Source organism: Cottoperca gobio, chromosome 16 (assembly GCF_900634415.1).
Source record: "Cottoperca gobio chromosome 16, fCotGob3.1, whole genome shotgun sequence".
NCBI lineage: Eukaryota > Metazoa > Chordata > Actinopteri > Perciformes > Bovichtidae > Cottoperca > Cottoperca gobio.
Window position 1 is genome coordinate 1,344,085 of NC_041370.1, and position 24,911 is coordinate 1,368,995.

Here is a 24,911-nt window from a genome sequence, read left to right on the forward strand (position 1 = left end):
CACTCAGCCTGACAGACGAGATGTGGGGTCACACAGTTCCTGTGTGTGAACTGAACACGAGCAGCTGAGCACAGATCTCCAGTGAACAGCACGTTGTGTTCAGTGAGGCTCACATTTCTCTTATAATACTCAACATTTCATACACTACATGGTCAAAAGTAAGTGGACAGCAGAAACTATTACGATACAATAATAATGTATCAGTAAGACGCTTCTTCACCTTCGTATAACACATTGATTCATTATAACAGCTTTTTGTTTCGCATATTAACTGGATATTGTGCTCATTCATTTACAGTGTGTGGAAGTTAGTAATATATCGTAAGGTTGTAACAATGTCCATCGCGCCATCTTTACCCCGGGGACTCTGTATATATGAAGTCAGGCTGCAGTTCATCCCAAAGGTGTGTGAGGGGGGGGGGCAGCATTTCTGTATGGAGCTGGTCTTTGTTTAATATATGAGTGTTCGCTGTAGCATTAAGATTTCCCTCCACTGGACATAGAAACATGTTAGTTATTAACATCCAACCTGCTTTTATCGCACACAAAGTTCAGGCCTCAGGTCTCAGTTTGACATTGAAACGTGCCATTTATGAAGAAACACATCATCAGCAGAACAGCAGAGACGCTCTTAATCTTGGAAAATGAATAATTATGAATAATATGAATAATAATTATGCACCGAAGGAGGTTGTTAGTAAGTATAGAACTACAATAATTATGTGTTTCCTGGTTCGTCCAAAGCTTTTGACCAAATTAAATTTAGTAAATTGTCCCCACACACACACACACACACACACACACACACACACACACACACACACACACACACACACACACACACACACACACTTATAAGCATATTTTGTTATTCACTATCAAACCCTGTAAACTGGAAGGGGTGAGAGGATGTCTGCTCTCTTCTTAGAGACCAATGAGGTTCAACAAAGTGTGTTCTCTTCAATGTGTACGTGGATGAAGAGTGTTAGACAGGATGTGTGCTGGGACGTTAACCATCTGATGCACGCCGGTCAGAGTGCTGCGGTGTGCAGAATGATATTTAATTGAACTCTAAAAAGAGATCAGAAGCAACATTTTCCTTCATCTTCTAAAGCAGACCACGAGCCAAATGTGGTAAACAGAGTAAGATATTTGGTACGTTGGTACGTTGGTACGGATATGTCAAAGTGAAGAGGTTCAGGTGGTGTTTAATGATGCAGAATCCTGCAGAAACTCCCAAGATGCACCAGTGCAAGTCATATATTAGTGACGATGATGTCTCCACTCTTCATGCTGTGTGGAGGAATCTTATGAACGAATGTATGTGTGGATTAAGTGAGGAAAACAATGTAATTATAACGTCCTGAGCCAACGTGCCACAAGGTATTCCTCTTCTGTCTGGAAACATTGGAACACATGTCTGCGTGTTTAATCCCTGTGGACTTCTGCACTGCACTCATTTGATTGTATTTATGGACAATGAAGTTGAATTGAAATGTCCTGCACACAATTTCTGAAAAGATTCAGCGTTGCTTCAACAGGGGGCGCCAAACTGCATTTATTGATTGTTCTGAAGGAAAAGTAGTGCTGTGCTGAAGAACAAAGAATGTCCTGCAGCGGCCTGTGCTGTAACTAAGTAATACTACGAACCAGCAGCAGCACCAGTCGCTCCGCGTGGCCACAGGCTCGGCTTCCTGCTTTCACTCCAAACTCCGGCCTGGCTGCTTGTTGTCATTTCTCCTGTGACATTTCTCTGACCCCCGGGGCCGAGCGGCTGACCTCTGGACTACCCAGCTGCACGAGCAGGTCGGCGTGAGAGGAAGGCAGCGGGGGCGTCCATCTGACTGGTGCAGTTCTCCTCCATCACATAAGCCTCTTATGTAAAGCAGGAAACACTGTGTAATCTCTGTGTGTGGCGCTCCCTCTCTGCGTCCACACTGCTGCCAGTTACTTCATTGCTCTTTAGTTCTCCGTCTTCCTTTATCTGCCTCATTAACAAACTATTAAGACTTCCAATGTTATGGTAATATTTACCCCCCCCACTCTTGTAGCAGGAAATGCAATGCATATTTAAAAAGAAGAAGCTGAATATGCAGAGTCAGAGTCTTGTGTTTTCTCTCTAACTCAGAAGTTGCAGCTGTGTGTCATTCCTTGAGTCAGCTGTTCATTCCCTGCCTGCTGTTTCCATATGTTGTCTTACTTCAGAATGTGACGGGGGGGTCCAGACTGGGTGGCACCCCCCCGGGGGATCTGAACATGCTTCATTTGTCCGTTTCCAATTGTGCTCTGGTTTGTATTGTGGTGTTTTACAGGGATTCTTCACCGGACGTTTTCAGATTATATTTTAATTCAGGGCCTTGTTGCACGTAATGTATGTAAAACAGGAATACGTGTGTGTGTGCCTAAAGGTTGGCAGTGGTGGAAAGTACATTTACTCCATTACTGCCCTTCAGTAATGAGTAAGTATTATGTTCTGCTCCACTACATGAGGGAAACATTGGTTTCAGATCGTACACAACATGCTGCATGATAACCTTCACAACCTTTGGATTTGTCCATGAGTTGTTTACATTTCCACCAAAGTGACAAGAAAGTCGGGGAAACGCAGTAAACTGAATACAGATGTGTGAATCAGAGCTCTGCTGGTTCATCTGTTGTCTCTTATTAATCCTCTCATCACCTCAGAGTTATCAGGTGACCCTTATGAGGGGTCAACCTCAACCTGCAATCAGTACAAACAATCTAATAATGTCATAAATGATGTTACCGGGGACAAGTATACTTCTCAAAGTAGCTTCATTTTATCATAACTGGCTTTGAAAACCGTGCTTTTACTTGATGAAGTATTTCTACATTGTTTTATTCATACTTTTACTGAAGATGATCTTTTTTCACTCCTGCAAGCTGGACTTTGTGTTCATTAACACAATGTGAAATGTGTGAACTGTGAAGTTTTAACAGCATAATGAGCAACATTGTCCCGTAAATTAGTCTTAATATTTTATGTTAGTTTTTAATTCTAGCAATTGCATATTGATCATTAGAGCAATATTGAGCTATTAAGCAGCACATGGGTGAACCACAAATAGCAGTTTTATAATTGTAGCCTACATATCTTAAAATATAATTGCCTTCTTGTCATGTATTTTATTTTATTTATTTATATATGTACATACCTTAATTTTGTCTTAACAATAGTTTATTTATTTGGAATGTATCCCCTGAATAAGAGGTATTATTATTATTATTATTATTATTATTATTATTATTATTATTATTATTATATGTTAACATGTTAAATAAATACGGACTCTCTTCACTTCTTCTCCACTACTTTCACATTTAAGCCAAAAATAAAACTGGTTTTATGCACGAGCCGTATTACTTTAAATATCCCAGCCAAGCCATTTGCTGACGTAACATGACGTAGCCTCGCGCACACACAGTCAAACTTGAAACAGTGGAAATACGTATAAAATAGAATCTGCACGTCGGCGACGTAAAATCCTTCTTAAAGCTCGTGCGCTTGTGCGAAAGTAAATTTCTGTACATGTGTTGCTATCCTGACTCACGCGCCACACTGTATCCGTACGTCAGTCTGCCTCTCACTGTAAACACCGTGTTCCTCCGCCGTGGACACATAAAGTAGGGCGCACATCATCGCTAATTTAACATCCAGTGAAAAGCCGCTCGCGCCATTATATCTTTTAATACGCATTAACAACGGGTAGCATTTGTAAACAAAGCGAATAATTATGTTATAGTTAATACCTGATTTAGATCTATTTTGTCTCTATGTTCTCCTTTGCTGTGTAAATGTAGGCTACAATTGAAATATCTCGCTCGGGCTCTACATCATGACACATTTTAGTATTTACATTTATAAAAACGATAATGTACATAATAACAGCACATAACGCTTTAACAACTTGTAAGATATTGTTATGTAGCTTACACAGATAAACCGTGCTAACTGTAGACTGATTTGTTGGTTAATATTTCAAATAAATAAAAATAAAAAGCAATGAAAGTGCAGCCGTTGCTCTCAAAACATGACAAGCGGAGGGATATAAACTCTTAACACATGATGTCGCCATCAGCCCTTCCTGCTTCACAGCTCACCTTCCACCAACTCCGCGCTGGCGATCTGATTGGTCGAAGCGGCGCCGGCAGCTCGCTTCCATTGGCTGCGCTCCTGTCAATCATAAAGCAATGCCACTCAGGATAGATTAGGGAACCATTTGCCATAACTAAATAGTTACCTTGTACATCAAGTAGGAAGAATTGTTTGAAATTGGTAACCCACCGCGGTCGGCGGAGAGTTATCTGCTCATCTTCGGTGAAACCTTCTTGTACGTGAATGCAACCTAAAGTGTGACGTTTACAATCTCCCGTCTCATCAAACAGATGTGGATACACTGCTCGGGTAAGTCACTCTTCACCAGCTTGTGTCCGCATTTCACGTTTGCTACATTAGTTGGTGTGGCCTCTTCCTGTGTCTGGGCAGCTCTGACAGCTGACTGCGTGTCCGGTTGTGGAGATATGTGCATGTTTCGCTCGGAGTCGCTAACTGGCACAGTGTTGTGGTAACTCTGTCAGGAGGCTGTGCACGGCGAACAGCCTCAGCCTGCCTATGTTTTGTGTCAAGGACACGCGGTGCTTCATGTACTTTGCTAAGTTCTCATCAGTATCGCAGTTAAAGCTTTGTTTCCACTGTCTTCCTGCACGTTTCAGTCCCGCAGCCCTCCTGGAAACAACACCTCGCACACCGGTGTGTTTGAGCGTCGTGCGCAACAGTAATAACGCTCCATTAGGAGCTGTCACAAACGATTTACGACAAGTGTCAGCCAGGCTTTAACGCGATTTCTCTTCATTTCTGCAAATGGATTTCATCTCTGAGAAAAGCTCGTCTGTGTTATTGACAACTTTTATCGCGCCATCAATTTCGTTTACGCGCTAAATGACAGGTTTACATTGCAGAGAAAAGTGGGAAGATAAAGGGAGACCATAACAGTGGCGTTGTCTCAATAAAACTGTAGTGATTGGGGAAACTGTGTCTTATTTCTGAATATAAAATAACCATATTGGACGTGTTTCCTCATATCCTTTAAGCTATTGTGCCTGACAAATAATTTTATGTCTCTTTCATGAGCCCATTTCCGACAATTGTGCTCTCATTGCTGTGCGTAATTGCTTTTCTCCCGGGAGAGAGTGCCATCAAACTTCTAATTTCCTCCTCAAACCCGGAAACCATTTTGCTCGTGGAACCAGTCTTGTAATGATGGCATCAATAACCCGAATAAAGCCGTCAGGTCAGCTCTGCCATTCTGGAGGCAGCAGAAATGTCAGTTTTTCCACATCCAGCATTGGTCTGGCAGGATCTCCTCCAGGCAGGTGACTGGGATTAGATGGCAATGAGAATATGTCTCTCATGTGAGGAGGCAGGAGGAACTGTTATATGTTACATCATTATGTAGTGCAGCAGAGGGATGCGCTGCAACATGGACAGTGTTTCTGGAAGGCCTGCAGTTAATGCCCAGGTTGCCAAAAAGGTGTCACAGGATCCCGAGGGAGACAGTCCAGATAAGGGTGCTGAGCAGCGCTGGTGAGTGTCCCAGCAGTCACAGGAGAGCAGATTAGTCGGTGAGTCTTTGGCAGTGAGACACGAAGGCTCAGTGTAACCACACATGAGTGTTGGTCCAGATAAGACAGGTAATACAGAGATGCAGGTGTAAACAGGTTGGACAGTAATCCGGAGAGTCTCATTTTCAACCCGGTGGTTGAGTTTGAGACCATGAAATAAACCTTAAAACACACACACACACACACACACACACACACACACACACACACACACACACACACACACACACGTGTCCTGCAGAATTCCTCCTGGATCTCTCGGTTATAGCAGCGTTGGATAAAAGACGCATATCTAAACTAAATAATAATTTAATTGCCAATTATGGATTTAATCTGCTGATTATTTTCTCCATTGATCGTTTGGTCTTTAAAATATCAGAAAATAGTGAAAAATGTCCAAGTTGACATCTTTAAATGTCTTGTTTTGTCCGTCCAAAATACAATATTCACTTTAATATGATATTAAAAAAAAGAGAAAAGCAGGAAATCTCCATATTTCAGAGGCTGAAAACTTACTTTAACGATTAATCGATTATCAAAATAGTTGGCGATTATTTTCTCTGTCTTTCGACCAATCGTCGCAACTCTGCAAGATTTTAAAATAAACCAGATTTTTACCAGGTCAATCACAAAGTGAGGTGGTGTCCCAGAAACGATCCAACATCAGATCTCTCATCTCTGCTTTCCTTCGCTTTAAAGCTCAAATCTTCAAACTGATGCCTGTTGGAAAGTTTGCTGCTGTTTGAAGCGACCAGCACTTAAAAGGTGTGTGTGTGTGTGTGTGTGTGTGTGTGTGTGTGTGTGTGTGTGTGTGTGTGTGTGTGTGTGTGTGTGTGTGTGTGTGTGTGTGTGTGTGTGTGTGTGTGTGTGTGTGTGTGTGTGTGTGAGTCATACAGAAATAAACACTCTGTTGTTTCTGACGTTGTCAAAGAAGCTAATAGGAGCTCTGAGCCCCCCCCCCCCCCGCCCACATATCTATCTTTAGAGTTGTAAGTAGTATTCAATAACAGTGAAACTCCTCCATTCTTGATACCCAATTCAATACCACGGTAAAAACAACAACAATAAATCCCACGTACTGCCACGTGCACTCCTTTATTACTGTAAACAGGTCAAACTTCCCTCTAATATCTTTTTTTTATATTGCTGTGAAAACATCTGTATTTATTAGAAGTTACATTTTAAAATATTACAGTTGAACATGGGAACGTTATATTTTTCCATGTATTCAATAAACAATGATGTAAATCAATGGAACTGTTAGCTCTGTTAACGTTAGCTCTGTTAACGTTAACTGTTAGCTCTGTTAACGTTAGCTCTGTTAACGTTAGCTCTGTTAACGTTAACTGTTAGCTCTGTTAACGTTAGCTCTGTTAACGTTAGCTCTGTTAACGTTAACTGTTAGCTCTGTTAATGTTAGCTCTGTTAACGTTAGCTCTGTTAACGTTAGCTGTTAGCTCCGTTAACGTTAGCTGTTAGCTCCGTTAACGTTAGCTGTTAGCTCTGTTAATGTTAGCTCTGTTAATGTTAGCTCTGTTAACGTTAGCTGTTAGCTCCGTTAACGTTAGTTGTTAGCTCTGTTAACTTTAGCTCTGTTAACGTTAGCTGTTAGCTCTGTTAACGTTAGCTGTTAGCTCTGTTAACGTTAGCTTGTTAAAACCGTTAACATTAGCTTGCTAGCTCCGTTAAAATTAGCTGTTAGCTCTGTTAATGTTAGCTGTTAGTTCTGTTAACGTTAGCTGTTGGCTCAGTTAAAATTAGCTGTTAGCTCTGTTAATGTTAGCTGTTAGTTCTGTTAACGTTAGCTGTTGGCTCTGTTAACGTTAGCTTGTTAGCTCCGTTAACGTTAGCTGTTAGCTCTGTTAATGTTAGCTGTTAGTTCTGTTAACGTTAGCTGTTGGCTCTGTTAATGTTAGCCAAGAAGGACTGCTGCCCACTGAATGCTAACAGCTAGCGTTACTAGCTCTCCTCCTGCCAATTACAACAATTTGTTGTTTGCAATGTAATCGCATAAGGGAAGTAATCGGGTGCGTCTCCTGGACTGTTTGTCCCAAAGACATTTTGAGAATTGTGCCATAGTTTCTGTCTTGTAGCGTCCATCTTTATGTTATGGAAGGCTCACATTAGCATCATCATCATCTCAATGAACTGCTGTGCATCTTAGCAGGATGGAAGAAATGCTGGCGTTGCACTTTAGTTGAAGATCGGATACCCGTCTCCTTACATTACATTCATGCAGCAGAGTCTCTCTTAAGTCTCTGGAGGGCTCTCCCCTTCACTCATGTACTCACACAGGAACACAATCCATAAATTGAACACAATATTGTAACTGGACTTGTTCTGTGGAAAGGGGCTTAAGCTGCAGATAACTTATGGGCTCAGCTCCAGTAATGGGCTTTTGTGTCTCTGAGAAGCGTAACTGCAGGCGAGGCTGGCTGCACGGCGCTCTCATCGACAGAGTAAAGCTCCCTGCCCGCACAAAACTTAAGGAGACAGTTTTTATAGTGAAAACAATTAAATTCTCTTGAACATCCATCAGAATTCACAGAGTTTAGTTTCCCTCCCTGAAGCTGAGCCATGTGCTCCATCGTGTGCTCTGTTTGCTTCAGTCCAAACAGAGAGGGGGGAGAAAAAGAAGCCCCCCCTCCTCTCCCTCCTCTCCCTCCTCTCTCTCCTTGCTTCTGTTAATTTGAGGAAGTACAATCATTGTCTCCTGCCGCAGCTTCCTGCTGAATTGCAAACACAGGCAGTGAGTCGTCGTGCTCTCCAGACATTACAGAGCGCAGCTGTGTACTTCCTCCTGTGTAACGGCGTAATAAAGTTCAGTCTGAGGCCTTTCAGCATCGATGATCACAGCAGACTATTTTCATTATTGATTTATCAGCTGATAGTTACTTTATTGATAAATATGTTTTGTAATAATAAAGTAATATTAATTGTGAAATATGCCTTATTTATTATTCTTATTATTTATTATGTAGTATGTATTATTTATTCTTTATTCTTTATAATTATGTATTATTATTTATTATTATTATTATTATTATGTATTATTTATTATGTATTATGTATTTATTCTTTATAATTATGTATTATTCTTTATTATGTATTATGTCTATCCATCCACCCATCCATGGATGGACATGTATTATGTATTATTATTTTATTATTATTCTTATTATATTATTATTATTATTATTATTATTATTATTATTATTATAATTCTTTATTATGTATTATTATTTATTATTCTTATGTAGCATGTATTATTATTATTATTATTTATTATTATTATTTCTCAGAATCGAAGGTGATGTCTTGTTTTTTCTGGCAACACTGGAAAACCTAGATATTATAATTAGCCATATAATATATTGAATTTACTGTGATTGTGATTGTTATAGTCGCAGAGTTGGCTTCAGAAAGGGAAGATTGAAAGGTCACCGTTGACGCAGTCGGACACATTAATCTCACTACAAGCTTCATCAGTAACGGGGATCGTATCGCACAACCCGCAGAAGATGTTTTTGCCCAGTCGTCGTGAAATAGTGGATTTTTAAATCTCCTTTTAGTTCTCGTGTTGATCTCAAAGCAGACGAGGAGAAATGCTCCGAAAAAACACAAAAGCGATCATGTAAAACCAAAAGCTCCAGAGATCCTTTACATCCCAGCAGTTGTTGAGCAAACATGTAATCTATCCGGGATTAAAAGGATTAAATTGTCAATCTCTTGAGATTTATTTGAATTTATATGAACTTTTATTATTTCTGGGTTTTGTTACAGCAGAAAGTGAATCTTAGTTCACAAACATTCAAACAATTGAATATCTTTGACTTTTTGGACGGTCGGTTGAACGTCACCCAGACGTTTCCACTGTGAAGAATACAACGACCTTCCATGTGACTGAGACACGAGAGTGGAGTAAAGTCCGAACCGTGCATTTACATTAATCTAAAGAGCAAGTGAGCGGCGACACATTAATTCCCCAACATATTATCCAGAGCTCTCCATTAGTCAGACCCTCGAGACTTTAACGGTGGAACCCGAGACTTTGACGTGCTCTGTAATTTTAACTGGAGTCTAATTTTCCCGAATCAATGTGTTTGTTGGCCGTCGGAGGACTGATGGGCTTTAATCGCTGCATTAGCCTGCGAGAGCAGAAAACGACATGAGCTCATGGTGGACGGTAAAAATCAGGAAGGCGGACAGGAAGTTAGAGGTGAGCCGCTCTGCAGTGGAGGGCTCGTCTACTGCTACCTTATTGATTCAACTTCAGCCTCGTACGGCAGAGCTGACCCCCACGCTCTCGTCCCTCGTAAGCCGGGTCGGACAAAGCGTGCTCCTTTCGCCGCTGTCAAACTAAAAGCCTCATCCCACAAGTCGTGCTCCTTTAGAGCGCTTCGGTGTGAAAGGAGCAATTACTACCTGCTCTGGTCTCGTTGCTTTCATGGCCTCTTTTGTGTGCTGATTCCAGGGCAGATTTTGGTCCACGGCTGTTCCCACGCCGAGTGAGGAGAACAGGAAGAGCTCAGGCGCGCAGCAGGCCTCTGCCTTCTGCTATTATGGCTACGATTCAATCATGGCAGGGCAGCGCTTTACCCCAGCACATCGAGAGGGAGAGAAATGTCCTCGCTGCCTCTGCGTTAATGGAACTTAAAGTCAAAGGTGTTTCTGTACAAAGAGGAGCCCATCAGCCACTTAATGCGAGAAGTAGCAGCAGCAAGCCTCCCCTCACAATCCAACCCCCCTACTGCCACTTTCAAAATGGCCTCCCTTCTGCGCTTGCAGCCAGAGAAGCTCCACGCAGGATGCACCTACTGTTTGTTGTCTTTGGCCCGAACCGGAGCGGAACAGTTCAGCGTGTTACACTTTTGGATTGGATGTAATGTTCAGCCTCAGATGCCCACATTAGCAGCAGAGCGTGTCCACAAAAGTCACATGACTCACTGTTTAATACGTAGATGTCTCCGATCATTACACGATGATTCGTTTCTTTAGTTTCCTCCTCACACAGGAGAACATGTTGCTGTTGACGAAGGGAAACTTTATATCGAGTGTTACACGTGTGCCAGGTAAAGGCAGCGGGGAGAGCGGAGCGGCTTTGATTCCTGTATTTCTGGCTGAGCATGAACCTGCTTTTGCTCTGCTGTAAATTACCAGCTTTGATTTCCACACCAGCTGGAGACACTTGAAGAATCAAACTGAGTTTTTAGATCTCGGTCCATTTCTAGGCTTTCAAAGCACGACAACCTGCACGATTAAATGTCAATATCCACCTCAGTGTGCCACGAAACTATATGAAACAACATGTTTCCTGCAGGTCTATATCACTTATATTATATCAGGAGTCTCGTGAAGTTTTGCACGCCGTCGGTCGCACCAAACCAGCGCTGCATGTTCGCCCCGTGCTGAACACAGAAACCTGTCGAGCACCAGCAGCTGGCTGAACGCTCGCTCACATCTGTAATCTTGTTTACTCATTTCTTAATGGGATATTTCCTGATATAGATTATAATTTAGCACCTGTTTATTTTTGTTTAGGTGATATTCTTGCACGGCTGCTTCGTAATAACAAAGTATGGCTTATTATATCAATTATAAAAATGTGTTTGTACCAAACTTCAGGTTTTGTTTTTGCTGTTTTTGAAGACATGATTAAAATGAATCATTAATCATCATATAATGTGTGCATTTTAAATGTTTATAGAGTTCAGAAAACAATCCACAGCTGACTTGATGATGGACACAAACATAAGCTGCACCCCCCCCCCCCTCCCCCCGCTGTAATGCAACCTGCATGGTGTAATCGTTTCCTCGTTGTAGCTTTTTTTCGGAGCTATTTGCCAACATGTGCTCGCGGCTTTGACCCCGATGTTAAAGGATTAGGGTCCAGAGGAGGCGCGGCCGCAGGGCAGCACTAATCCCTGTCCTGCAGCAAGCTCTTAATTGAGCCGTCATCCGCTGCCAAGCTACGGGTTAAACATCAGTGAAGGTAACGAGCACAGAGAAGAGGGAGGGGGGGTCGTCAGTTTGGAGGAGGAGGAGGAGGAGGAGGAGGAGGAGGACTGAAGTGTGTGTGTGTGTGTGTGTGTGTGTGTGTGTGTTTCTGTGAAGTGCTAGCTGAGTGAGCTGCTCTGAGCCGTGCAGCGGCGTGATGATTGTGGCAGGATGGACTTCAAACAGCCCGACGGTGCTTTGCTGTTAGTTTAGCTGTGTTTGTGTTGGAAGGGCTGCAGTCGGGGGGGGCTCCTTCAGGTGGGGGGCTCCTTCAGGTGGGGGCTCCTTCAGGGGGGGCGCATCAGACATCCCATCTTTAGTCCTGTCATCATCGCTGTTGTCACATCTTCATATAAATAAACCTTATTTTGGTCATTTCTGTGAAGAAGAGGTGTTCCACTTTAATCATTGCAACTATCGTTTTTTCCTAATTAATTAATTGTTTACACAATAATATGGCACAAAAGAGGAAGAATAATGGCCACGACAAGTTCCCCGAACCAAACATGACATTTTCAAACGTCTTGTGTCGAAGCTAATTCCCCAAAATGAAGTTTACAAAGATGTTGATCTTAAAACAAACATATGTTGTATCTTAGATTGTATTACTTTACTTTGTGTCTTGTTTGTTTAGTTCCTGCCCACAGTTGGACTGTGCAAGGATTCAATAACAACATTTATTAGAATAGAGAAAGTGATGAATGACACATTAACTGCGTGTCTCTGCAGGTGCATGGCAGTAAACATGACATCAGTATACATATCAGTCATCTCCATATCAAACCTTTCTGACATTTCTTTGCCCTTTTTTGTAATTTAGTGTTGAAACTTTCTATTCTTTGTGAGACTGCAGCAGCGATGTGTTTTATATTCCTGCTTTGTTTGAAATAAAAGAGAAGAAGAAGACACGCAGGTAGCAGCGTCTCTGTGGTTGACGACACAAAGAAAAAAAGAACCAATTACAGAAACCTAAAACTTCATCAAAAGAAAATCCCAAAATACAAAATCCGCCCACACGGTGTGATTGACAGGTGCTCTCTGCAGCAGCAGTGAGCGCCGCACAACAAAGATGGAGACACAGCATGTAAATGCGATCTTGTAGAATCTCACTCGAAATGAGGTTTTTCTGCTCGTTTCTTTACTGGCTGAAGGCTTAAAGTGTTTGTGCAAACACACCCGTGTGTCTGTACGGAGGGATGTTTAAGGACGTCTGTCCCCGGAGACACGGAGGTTTATTTAAATAACAGTGAGGGTCGCACAGAGAGTCTTCACACCGCCTCTGGTTTGTTTTGGTTGAGATAACAGAATCCACCGTTTGTTATTCAACTTCCTAATTATTGAACGTGAGCGTCAGAGATCCTCTTCGGGGTTTTGATGCTGCAATGTTCTGAAATGTCTGCTTGTGTTGGTTTAATGACAGGGGTGGTGATGGCCTAGTGGTGTAGAGGTACGCCTTCAATACCAGGCTGCCACCAATTGTACCCCTGCGCAAGGTACTTAACCCTGAGCTGCTCCAGGGAGACTGTCCCTGGACTTAGTTCACTGTAAGTCGCTCTGGATAATCTTACTTGTAGATTTAGTGGAATATAAAAGTGTTCCTGTCGATTTGTACATTTATTTCTGAGATGTTTTGCTTTTGAAATGTTAAAATATACACGAGCTGTGGGGGACGACGGTAATCCCTTTTACATCTCAGGAACCTTTTCAGGATCTCACACATGTTTTTACTTCTGGTCTGACCAGAGTCAGACTTCACTTCTGCTCCAGGGGTTCAACTCGGGAACGATCAGCTGGACTTTGCAGCTCTTACGTCTTGATATTGGTGCCATTACGACTCAGCAGAAGCAGCCACATCGGGCTCCTCTAAGTTGTCCTGGTCTTAGATTAGATGCATGTTCATGCTGAAAGAATCATTTCCCCAGTAACATGAGCACATCTCTGCTACACACAACATTTAAAGTTCTGCTTTTGCAGGATTCTTTGTGGAGAAATCAAATAATCTATTTATCAACAAAACCGTACGAGTGTTCGTCGACTCGGAACAGAACTGTTCTCCTTGAAGCGGTGGCAGAAGTCTTTAACCTGGAACAACTTTCTAAACTTGCACTAGATCCTTGTGTATTTGTTTAAATTGGTTGTATTGTTACATTACATTACAGGTCATTTAGCAGACGCTCTTATCCAGAGCGACTTACATTGAACTAAGTCCAGGGACAGTCTCCCTGGAGCAGCTCAGGGTTAAGTACCTTGCGCAGGGGTACAATGGTGGCAGCCTGGTATTGAACTCACCACTCAACTCGTACCACTAGACCGCTAGGCCATCACCACCCGTACAACTGAACCGGATCTGTTGTGGCTGCACACAGCCTCCCAGTTTGAACGGGAAAGATAGATCTCAAGTTTGCGTTGACTGTCAGCCCGGCCTACATCACAACCCTCAGAGCTTCACCGCAGACTTTCCATTCATCTCCCAGATAAACGGAGCAGAGAGTCCTTGGATGAGGGCTTCTGGGGAAGTAGGGCAGCAGGGCGGCCCGCACTTTAAAGAGAGCGTCTTGTAATCAGAAAGGTCACAGGATTATATCTGAGTGTACGACCAAAGTGCCCTTGAGCTTGATGCTGAACTTCTTCCCACACACACACACAGAAGAATATATTCGTCTGTGACTTCAGTGGTGGTTTAATGGCGGGATATTTTCCATGTTGTTTGTGGAACATTAGTCACACAGCTCATGGAGTCTGTTCACACTGATCACTGCGTTCTATGAAGATCTGTTACATAAAATGAGACGGAAATGAGAAACAGAACCTGTGTGGTAAATCCCTACTCAGTTGTTGATTTTCTTTGCTATAAATATCTTGTCAGGGCACTAAATTGCTGGAAATAACCAGCTTTGGAGCCGAAAAGGAAATCTGTGCTGACCTCATTCTGACTACGAGGTAGAAACAGATGAGCAAATGAAAACACTGAATACACGTAACCTTTATTTTGATCAGGGATTATGGAATCTGTAGGACTCTTACATCTCCGGGTGGCTGTTTTGTGATCTCACTCACTTCCCCTTTTTGCAGTCCGTCCGTTCTGCTGCAGCACTTTATCCAGATTAAGTTGCATTTTGTTTTTAATATACTCTTTACCAACCAAAGAGGTTATCTGATGCAAAGCCAGTCAAATGGACATTGTACCGGGTTGTGTGGTGGGATCAGAGGACAGTGGTCCTGCATCAAGACACAACCTACAGCGTCTATGTAGGTTAAATGCAACTTAAACCCAGCACAATTTGCAGGATTAACCTTAAATAACAGGAGCTTGTCGGGACACCGCAGCACTCAGGGCTGCAGCGCTGCTCAAAAAGCAGGCCTGGCTTGACCTTCACTGGGCCGTGGTGTCAAAATCCACTTAAATTCAATTCGAATCCATTTAGTTCAGCTTCTGGCAACCTTCAGCAATACGGCTTTTTATTTAAAATTCCATTACTTTCTCAATAGTCTTGGAGCTTTGGAAAAGAAAGTGAAAAGAAGGAAAGTGATAAAGCAAATGGACTGAGAGTAAAATAGTCGGAGACATTTCTGGATGTTTCCATCGTCTCATAGAAGAACAATTCTGTTGTGTTTACACAACGTGAGCGGTCCTCCAGTTCGTAGTCCACCAACACTTTGAGATTTTGTCGATTGTTGTCCACAAAGAATCCTGCAAAAGCACAACCGGAAATAAATCATTCAGCATGAAAAAAGCATTCAAAAATGACTAATCCACAAAAAAACATCTTCGTCGCCTAAAACCAAACGACGGCTCAGTCTTAGACAAATGATCTAAGAGGGGGCAGCTCCACAACACGGACACACACATGTGATGTCCATCATATCTACAGATACCTCGCATTCAATGTGTTTATTGATTTGCTTCAGGAAACCTTTGCTTGCCCTCGTCGAGGTCAGAGGTCACCGTTAGCTCTGCACCAGTGACCTTGCTCAAGGGCGGCAAAGCAGAGCACATGCTGACAACACGGGACTTAAAGAGGATGTTGGGGCTGCACGATGCGAGGAAAATATGCAAGAACGCTGTTGTGATGATGAAACGCATATTAATGTGTAATGGCTTAAAAATACAGAACACAGAACAGTGCTTGTTTTATTGAACATTTATTGCATTCTCTGCAGTCGCTGGACGCTCTCAACCTCACGAGCACGTTCTTCTGATGTTTGATAGAAACACAGAACTTGTCCTAGTTTTGATATCGGTGTCGTAACAGTGACCTTGTAATTGTGTGTGTGTGTGTGTGTGTGTGTGTGTGTGAGAAACATTTCATAATTCCAAACTCAATATTTCATAACACAGCTGGAATCAAAGGTTAGGGATGTTTCTAGAGATCCAGTAAGAGCAGCACAAAGCAGGAGGATTACGGAGTCAGAATCAGCAGCGGACTGCATTATGTTCAGCTTGGATTAAGGCTCCTCTGTCCGACCGAAGCTGCAGTCTCCTCCGCGCACACTGAGGGTTCACCGGAGGTCTGTGTGCTAGTGTTGCCAAAAAGATGATAAAGGAAGAAGTTGGGACGAGGATCAAGGAGCGCCGCACACCTACAGGACCGGAGGAAGATGGGAGAGAAAAGAGACGGCGTACATCTGTTTTAGGAGAGCGTCTCCCTCCGATGTATCATTCAGTATTCAGAAAACACATTCTGCCTCCAGAAGCTGTTTCATAATCAAAGTCTTTTGCTGACTGAGGACTTGAATAGTAACTCGTACTGTACGTCGCATTTGTGCCAACATGTCCGAACATTTTGCTGTCGGAAAGTGAAGGTTGTTACCCCGGGTTACTGCCAGTAAGGCCGGGAACACATGCGTGATTATACGTCACTTCCACGCTTAGAATCCAACACATTTAGATTTAGTTTGCACACACTCCTTCAGGTTCGGTTTATCTGGAGGCTTCTCCCTAAATACCAACCAGCTCTCTTGTTGGCTCTCTCTCGTCTTGTTTCCTCGTTGCTCATTTTGGCTCGTTGAAGTTGCTTTGGTGCCAAACTTCTGACTATCATCTCGGATAAATGACGTGAGATTAACTCCGTGTGGTGCACGAGGACGCGACGCAGGAGGATCTGGTTCGGTGCCACAGATCCACGTGGTCCAGAGTGGAATTGGAGGAAGAAGCTGCGACTTCAGTCGGCTTTATTTTGCCAATCGCACTGAGCAGGAGAAATGATACGTGTGAGAGAGAAGAGGGGAAATAAGAATCGAGAGACTTTCTGCTGCGGTGTGAACACAGCCCAAGTGCCGTGCCACCATACTGACGGGGTTACGATGGCGTGAGAGCAGGGGCTGCTGGCCAGCGCTTCAGCACAGCTGAAATAGCAAGCAGCAGAGCCAGGAGCTGAAACACTACACCCAGGCTTCTCACACTCCCCCCCTCTCGCTCTCCCTCCCTTTCTCACCTCTCTTCCTCGCCCTGCTTCTCTTTTATCGAAGGCCCTGGCATTTTCTTGCTCTTCATCATCATCATCTAGCCTCCACCCCCCCCCCCAACTCTCTCCGGTCCCGCCTCTCATCACATTCCTCCCACACTTCCTCTTCCACTTCCAGCAGAGCGCGGCGGAGAGGTTACGGCCTCATTTGAATATGTGAATGTATATCAGCCTCGTCCTCGCTGGGGCGTGGCGTCGCTTTACGGTCGTACAGCCGTGGCGGTTGTTATGGAACCATCTGCGCAGGGCTCATTGAGTTAGGGTTAGGGGAGATGGATTATTCTTATTCTGCTGTTGTAGACCAGCCATTACCCAGAGGTGGGAATGGTTCCACAGAGAGAAGAAGAAGAAGAAGGGGGGAGGAGGAGCTCCCCTCCAAAGTCATACACTTCCTTATGTTAATGTGTGTGTGTGTGATGTTGCTATGACTCGAGGCGTGTGCTCATGCATGAACACACAGCCTGCACTGTATCTGTACATATGTGCGAGCAGTTGTGCTGTTTCATCCCTGCTACAGGAGGAACGTTAATAAGACTTTATTCTGAAACTGCGCCCTGTAATACAGTTGAAGGAGGTTATTCTAAACTCTACATCTACACATGGTGTCATTTTAACCAACACGGACTCTTCAGAGTACTATTCCTTTATATAAAGACTTATCTGATAACTTCCTGACAGATTGCTGCGGACGCACGTCTGACAGTGTTGAATACTTAGTCCATCGTCATTAATGCAGAAACCCGGCTGTGGTCCTCTGGGATCCTCAAAGTCTCACTAAAGACCCTGAAATGAAACCTATCTTCCATGTTTCTGTCAACATATCTTGAGTTTACAGAACGTCTGAATGTGTGGACTTCTTTATATTTCGTCTTGCATCTCAAAATGACCATTTCCACAGCTTTGTTAAATATTTAATATTGTGCTCAAGAGGCATCTGCAGGCCGTGTGTTTGTAATCGCTCTTTAACACAGAGGAAGAGTTGCTCCGTCGTGTAAACAGTGTTTTTCTTTCTTTTGGAGCGATTAAAGGTCTTAGAAGTCATTAAATGTGCTCACAAAGTACCCTGATGGCTTTGTCAAGCGCTGCTGAAATCCATTTCTCTGCTCTGATGTACAAACCCGGCTCACGGCGTCAGCGAGGAGTGTTTCTTTTTTTTCGCGGGCAAAAGCACAGCCGTGCTTTCAGTTGATAGAGAGCGTACTTGTTTTCTGGCGGGCCGCGTCAGTGCAGGCATTAGATAACGTTTTATTTGATGGTGTTCAATGGCTGACTCGTCCTCACCTCTCGCCCAGGCCTCTCCTGCTCTCCAGCCCACACGCGCTCCCATGTAAAACCAAACACACACAGACATCCACCCACTGACTCATGTACACACACACACACACACACTCTCTCTCTGCATCCTTCCTCTGGAGGATTCTGGCAGTTGTTTATGTTATTGAACTGGTTATCACGTTGCAGCTGGAACAGCACCAGGCTCGGAGAGAAAGAGTCCTCCTTTCTCAAGCAAGGCCACGAGAGTGCGAGGGGGAAACGAGAGCAGAGGGACGAAGAGATAAGAATACGCTAAAAGCTTTTCGCTCGGCTCTCATCGGCATCATCGGGCTTCTTATTGTGAAACCGTAGAAAAGCACACAGAATCTGATCCTTTGGCGGAGCACTTCTAACCACAGTTATTGATGTATTGACGACAAGTCATCCGCACCAGATAACAAAATAGGTTGTTTGTTATCTGCACGTTGTTTATCTGCCTTCCTGTATGCGACCGGCTGTTTCACACGACTCCTCTCTTATCTGCCACGACTACAGTTCACCTTTAGTTTAAGTAACCAAATCTACTGCTGCTAACGCCGGCTGATGTAGCGGCGCTAAAACACTCCATACGTATGGAAACGTGACGCAAAGATGTCCTTTTGTTAGTGTGGACAGTCTAACTTTAATATTCAGTGTATAACCGTAAGAGAATTTACATATTGCATTTATTTGGATCTGTCCAAGATGGAATAGTTCGATTAGATAGAAAACATGAAGCCTTTCAAAGCTTTCTGCAGGACGGGGACGGACAACGTGTTTTGGTGTTTACTTTGAAGGACTTGTTACAAGATGCCTCAGCACACCTACACAGTGCTCAGCCTCAGGTTCACTCCGCTGTGCTTATTTTAAAGACACTTGGCTGCATAGTTGTTCCAGCTCTTGTCCTCCTGACATCTTGGCATCGTGTTGGAAGTATTTGATAATCGATTTAATCGTTTCTTCATGCAAACATTCTATAAACTGTTGTTTTCAGCCTCTCAAATATGGAGATTTCCTGCTTTTCTCTGTTTTTATATGATATTAAAGTGACAGAACATTTAAAGACTTCAGCTTGGACTGTGACAAACTGGGATGTTTCACTATTTTGCTAAAAGAATCGTCAGTTTGTTTCGGCCTCACAGTGAATCCTGTGGGCCGACACCTTTATCTTGATACATGATAATGATCACCGGCTTTACCTGTAACCTTTGCACCATTAATGCTCCAGGGAGACTTCCACACACGATACGAGCACTAACTGGAGCAGAGTTCTTCCCGAGCTCTGTGCATCGTACTTCTGAAAAGAGCTTTCTGGCTCCTTCTGCGAAATGTAAATGCATGTTGATAAATGTTTCCTTTGTCACAGTGCGCAGCAGCAACAGTTAGAGCTCCCTGTGAATGATGAGAGAAGAGATTTGGTGGTTAGAAAGTCTGCGCTGGAAGTTATGGAAACTTCTTTCCTGCTCTGTTTTGCACACCCAGCAAGAATACATAATCCAAAGACTTCTTTCTTTCACCCCATGGTTTTCTCATCCAATCCAAAGAAGTGCTGCGCTTTCAAATCCCCTCTCTTCTCTCCAGCTTTGCTCCTTTTTTTTAACAAACCGATACTCGTCGTCCTAAATATCGCGCCTGTGTGCTCCACCACAATTCACTTCGCTGGAAACCTTTGTCTGACAGAAGCGTTTGGAGAATGTTCTCGAGGGCTGGCACCTCCAAAGTCCTGAACAAAACTTCTTGCGTCTCCATCAAAGGAAGCATCTCGCTGCGGAGAACGACGGGAAGTTTCCCCGTCGATCATCGAGGAAACCTTCAAACCTCGAGACAATAAAACAAGTCGACTTAGTGGCTGATTATTTATGTTGAGACCTTGGGATTAGCAGGTCCACGTCATACGATCAAACTGTCCTTATGATGGCACAGTGGTGATTGAAGTGAAAACCTGCGTATTGTTGGTTAAAATGATTATGGATTAACATGACAGCGAGGTTTTCTCCTCGCCGTCATGCCGCCACCGGCTCCGGCGAAGCAAAGGAGCTTAGTGCTTTCAGCCGGCAGTTCTGGTCTCCGGTAGCATCTGTTGTTAGTCGGACACAGCATACACACTCCAGAGCCACTCAAACATGCGCTGGAGGGTCATAAAGCCCTGTTTTAATGCACTGACGGGGGGGGGGAGGGAGTGTGTGTGAGGAGGTGGGTGATACAGTATGAAGGAAGGCTTTTCACAGAGGACAATTCCTCTGGAGTCACAACAGGTGTGTGTGTGTGTGTGTGTGTGTGTGTGTGTGTGTGTGTGTGTGTGTGTGGAATTATGAGCCAGGCACTAAAAGGAGGAAGGGGGGGGAGGGGGGAGGGCTTATGAAGGGTCCCCTCTGCCCCACCTGTAGCCTGTCAGCTGTTATAAGCCTGTTAAAACGTCAGCTGTTTCTGAGGAGAAGTGTGTGTGTGTGTGTGTGTGTGTGTGTGTGTGTGTGTTAGTCAATGTCAGGGAGCTTGTGGAGGGGGGAGGGTTCTGTGTGGCCCTCACCGCCCCATTGCACATCAAACGCCTCATTGCTTTTGGAGATTTGTTTGTGGAGAACGCAGCTCCTCGTGTCACGGAGGTCTTGCTTCGTCTCTTTGCTGCTCAAGAACAATTCTAATTAAATAAGTTTCAACCTCTTCAGAGTACGATGAGGGCTGACTGTCATGGACTATCTGTACCTTTCTTATTTTTAAAGGGATGTAAACATGTTAATCAACGAAACTTTTCTTTAGCCGAACTCCTCGGCTGCATCTGTGTTTAATGTTGTAACACGAAGCAGCTGAACGACAGATTTTAATAATTAAAATACAGTCAAAGATCCTGATTTAAATCAAAAGTAAGGAAACGATCCCGAGTCCTGCTGGCCAGCTTCAGTGCCGGACGATCTTCTGTGGAAACCTGTTTGATTGGTTACACAAAAAGCCTCGATCTTGAAACAATGAAAAAGAAACGTCCGCATCTGTTGGCACAAACTTTTGCATATTTGGCAAAGAAAGTGGGCTGTGATCAGCCGGAGACGCTTTGCTGCGGTTTTGTGTCTTCAGCTGTTCTGATCTTTGTGTTCTGCTCTTCTGATGCAGAATGTTCCTCTTTAAATAACTTCAAACTTTTCTTTCTGTGACATGATAATATTAAAGTGGAGTCTTCAGATGTGGTGTTTTATATGACCAACAGTCGCAAACCAAGGATTCAATTTACTGAAACTTGAAATCTTGTCTGTTCATTTCTCATGAATCCTCTTCTGACCCCTCAGATGTATCTAGAGACCCCATGGGGGCTCCTGAGCCCCAGGTTGGGAACCACTGGTGCAACAGGTCATCTCATAGTTCCAGTTTGCGTTGGGCAACATCTCGATACTGTATCGATATCGTGACACGAGACTAAACATCATATTACTGCAGATGTTGCATATTGTTATATAATCGCACCTCGTCATTATACTCACATTACTGATGATTGTTTATCAAAAGCACCAACAGTCAACTCTATTTCTATTGATCTATATTTGGTGTAAATATTGTGATCTTTAATTGTTCTCCTCGTCTCACCGGATGTCCAGTCAACAGATTAAACACCTTCACTGCAGATAACCATGGCAACAGAGCCTCGGCTTTGTCCGTTGACTTAAACTGAAGACTGAAAAAAATGGACGACAGTTTGAAAACGCGTACAAAACTATTATTTCACAAAAGTCCTGCAGGATAATTCATAATTCGGGCTCATGACGTAGACTGGTCGTCCGGTGATCGGAGGGTCGGAGGTTCGAGCCCCGGCCCCTGCAGTCACCATGTCCAAGTGTCCTTGGATGGCCCGATGGCCGTGTGTGTGTGTGTGTGTGTGTGTGTGTGTGTGTGTGAATGCTGACATGTGTTGTAGATTGCAAAGATTGGAGACCCTACAGGACTCATTCACACCTGAAACGTTTCCCAAACTGACTATTTTTTGAGACAAAGTCCTCAAATTTAACAAGAACTAAAAGAAAGCACAGCCTTAAACTGTGACATATCCCCCCCCCACCTGTAAGTGGACATGAAACCACGTGTACAAGCTGCGTCAACGTTTCTGTCACTATTTTTCATGAATGAAGCTCGCAGAAGATAATGTCCTCCTTCTTAATCCCGCCCGCTGAACTCTGATTGGTCGACACCAGATGTATTTCGCCGAACAAATCTGAGACGTGAGCGCCATTTCTGAACCAGGCCAATTTAAATCAGCAGCAGCTATCTGATGGAATAACCAAGGTAACCAGACACTCCTCAGTTATACTTACGGAGCTTTGATACCCGGTCACACGGGGTCATGAAATAATCCTCTCTGCATTTGGCAAAACGTGTCGTAACACCTCAAACACGTTCCCGTCTGGCAGCTCAACAAGCTTGCACAGGCTGTTTATATTCAGAGGAATAAGACTTTCTTTTTGGCAACGGAAGGATTTTTCCAATAGCACTTCAAATAAGAATGACAATCTTAAAAGAGAATTCTCTTCCTCTACACAGAACCTCTCAATCCAAACAAGTCTTTGAAATTAGCGTCGATGAATCTTTAATTCCAGACGTCTGCTCTTATTTTTCTAGCTTCGTAAGCTAAACGTCTGCTGCGTCTCCAGTCGCTCATGCTGGCGTGGGAGTCACAGGTGTTGAGTGATTTATGGCTTTAATTTACTTGATAGGTTAAAATACAATATAACAACACGCATACAGCATTAATTAGGATAACACAGCAAGGTCCTGTTTCCCCAAAGTCTCTTGGCAGGGAAACGGGAAAAGATTAGTTCTCTACACATTATACTCGTGTACTGAACTCTGGGAGACGCGGAGCAGTCGAAAGACATTCGTTTTCCTTAATATGAAATACACAATGTATTGATTTCAGCTTAAAGCAACCTTTCAACAGCGTAAATTAATATTTTTAGACGAGCATTCGGCCAAACAAAGCTGTAGAAGTGCACCTCAACATGAATAATGTGTCCCTGTGTCCGAGGGGAACAGCAGAGGGTTTGGGGGGTTTGGAGCCGTACGGGTGGCAGCTGAGTGAGGCAGACAGTTGAAGGGAACAGGTTGCTGCGTCTGTTAGGGCTCGTCTTGCTGCTCTTGACCTTTAACCTTTAGCTGTGACAGCTCCTGGGGCTGGGAGATACAAAAATGTCCCCGGATAGGGAGGGCCGGGCCGGGCCGAGCTCGTTACATTAGAAGTGTTACAAGCTTATTTAACATATGATTTTATGACCACACTGACCTAATATAAGCTTTTTTCCGATGACTGATTTGAACGGAACTGTGATTTTAGTCTGTAGCGGAACAAGAGCCGCCCATGTGCACTAACGCAGAGGCTGTGGGTTTGACTTATTTGCCTAAATTAGATTTTGATGTCAATTGTGGACACTTTAATACCCACAAGATGCGATGATGAATACAAACTAACAGCACGACACGCACACTGTGTCCTAAATATCACAGCAGCCCCGTCCAGCTCGCTCCTTCCAAGCATCTGATCTATCAGCTATTAAATTATATCCCCTTACAGGGTTTATAGTCACACAGTTAAGGATGTTACTGCTTTTTGCCTGTTGGAATTCGTCTTGTGCTTCCTCTAAAGCAACATAGCATCTCAGACTGTCCTGAATACTAGTATTTGGGCTTCAAAGCTTGTTTAGTAATAGTGAAATATTTGGGTCTAATAGCATCACAGAGATTATAAAAAAGAAGAAATCAAAAGGTAAAAACAACAGCTGCAGAGATCTTTCGTTATATATTACACGCTTGAGTCTGGTGTAACTTTGCGTAAACAATAAGCACTTCTTTAGTGCTTTTTGTCCAGCATCAGTTCTAACTCCTGCAGGGAGTACTCGGAGAAACCCAACTGGCTGCTTAGATGAGCTGCACTAGAATATAATGAAGGGATGCAAATTAACTGAGCTTGTTGCCAAATGTTTAATATACCATGGAGGACTTAACATTTAAACTAAATGTAGTTTTACGTGTAATGTCAGTAAGTGTATTAGGATGAAGTGTGTCAATCAAAATGTAAGTGTAGATGGAGTGCAGTCAAATATATTTCAGGGTTTCTAATTTATCTGAGACGGTATAAAGACGCCTCCGCTCGATTTCTCTTTATGTATTATTTCATTAAGGAAACCCTAACCCTAACCCTAACCCTAAAAGCCACACCAATCGACTCCAAATGGCCTGAAACGCGCTCCTAACAACTTTCGGTAGAGAGTCAGGGATGGTACCACTGGATGTGGAATGGTCACATATGGGGAGGTGGAGCTCTCCTATCAAAAGTTATTTGTGTTGGTGTGGATTTGAATGGCAGTCAATGGGTGAACTTGTTGAATTGGTTTGATCCACTGAAGATGCTTTGGGACTGCTTCTCACACACAGAACTGAAACCTGCTGATTGGTTGGAAAGACGTCCTACATGAAGTGTAAGTGTAACGTTCATCGGTGTTCCAGCGTCGTGCCGATTACAGAGAAGCCTGATCAGGT

General features: G+C 43.5%; 1 protein-coding gene and 1 long non-coding RNA gene across 3 annotated transcripts in view; one reads left to right on the plus strand and one right to left on the minus strand.

Moving 5' to 3' along the window:
* Window positions 1-682: 682 nt before the first annotated feature.
* On the minus strand, window positions 683-4,496 carry LOC115020795 (uncharacterized). Its single transcript, XR_003833682.1, has 3 exons — window positions 4,307-4,496; window positions 4,123-4,195; window positions 683-744 (listed from the first exon to the last, which is right to left on the minus strand). It is a non-coding gene; the product is annotated as an uncharacterized LOC115020795 (long non-coding RNA).
* mef2d (myocyte enhancer factor 2d) overlaps window positions 4,198-24,911 on the plus strand; it is a 91,393-nt gene continuing 70,679 nt past the window's right edge. The window contains exon 1 of one of the 2 annotated variants that reach the window (XM_029450757.1): window positions 4,198-4,426. The gene's annotated coding sequence lies outside the window, so the exon portion shown is untranslated. The remainder of the gene's footprint in view (window positions 4,427-24,911) is intronic. The other variant, XM_029450750.1, reaches the window with a different exon arrangement.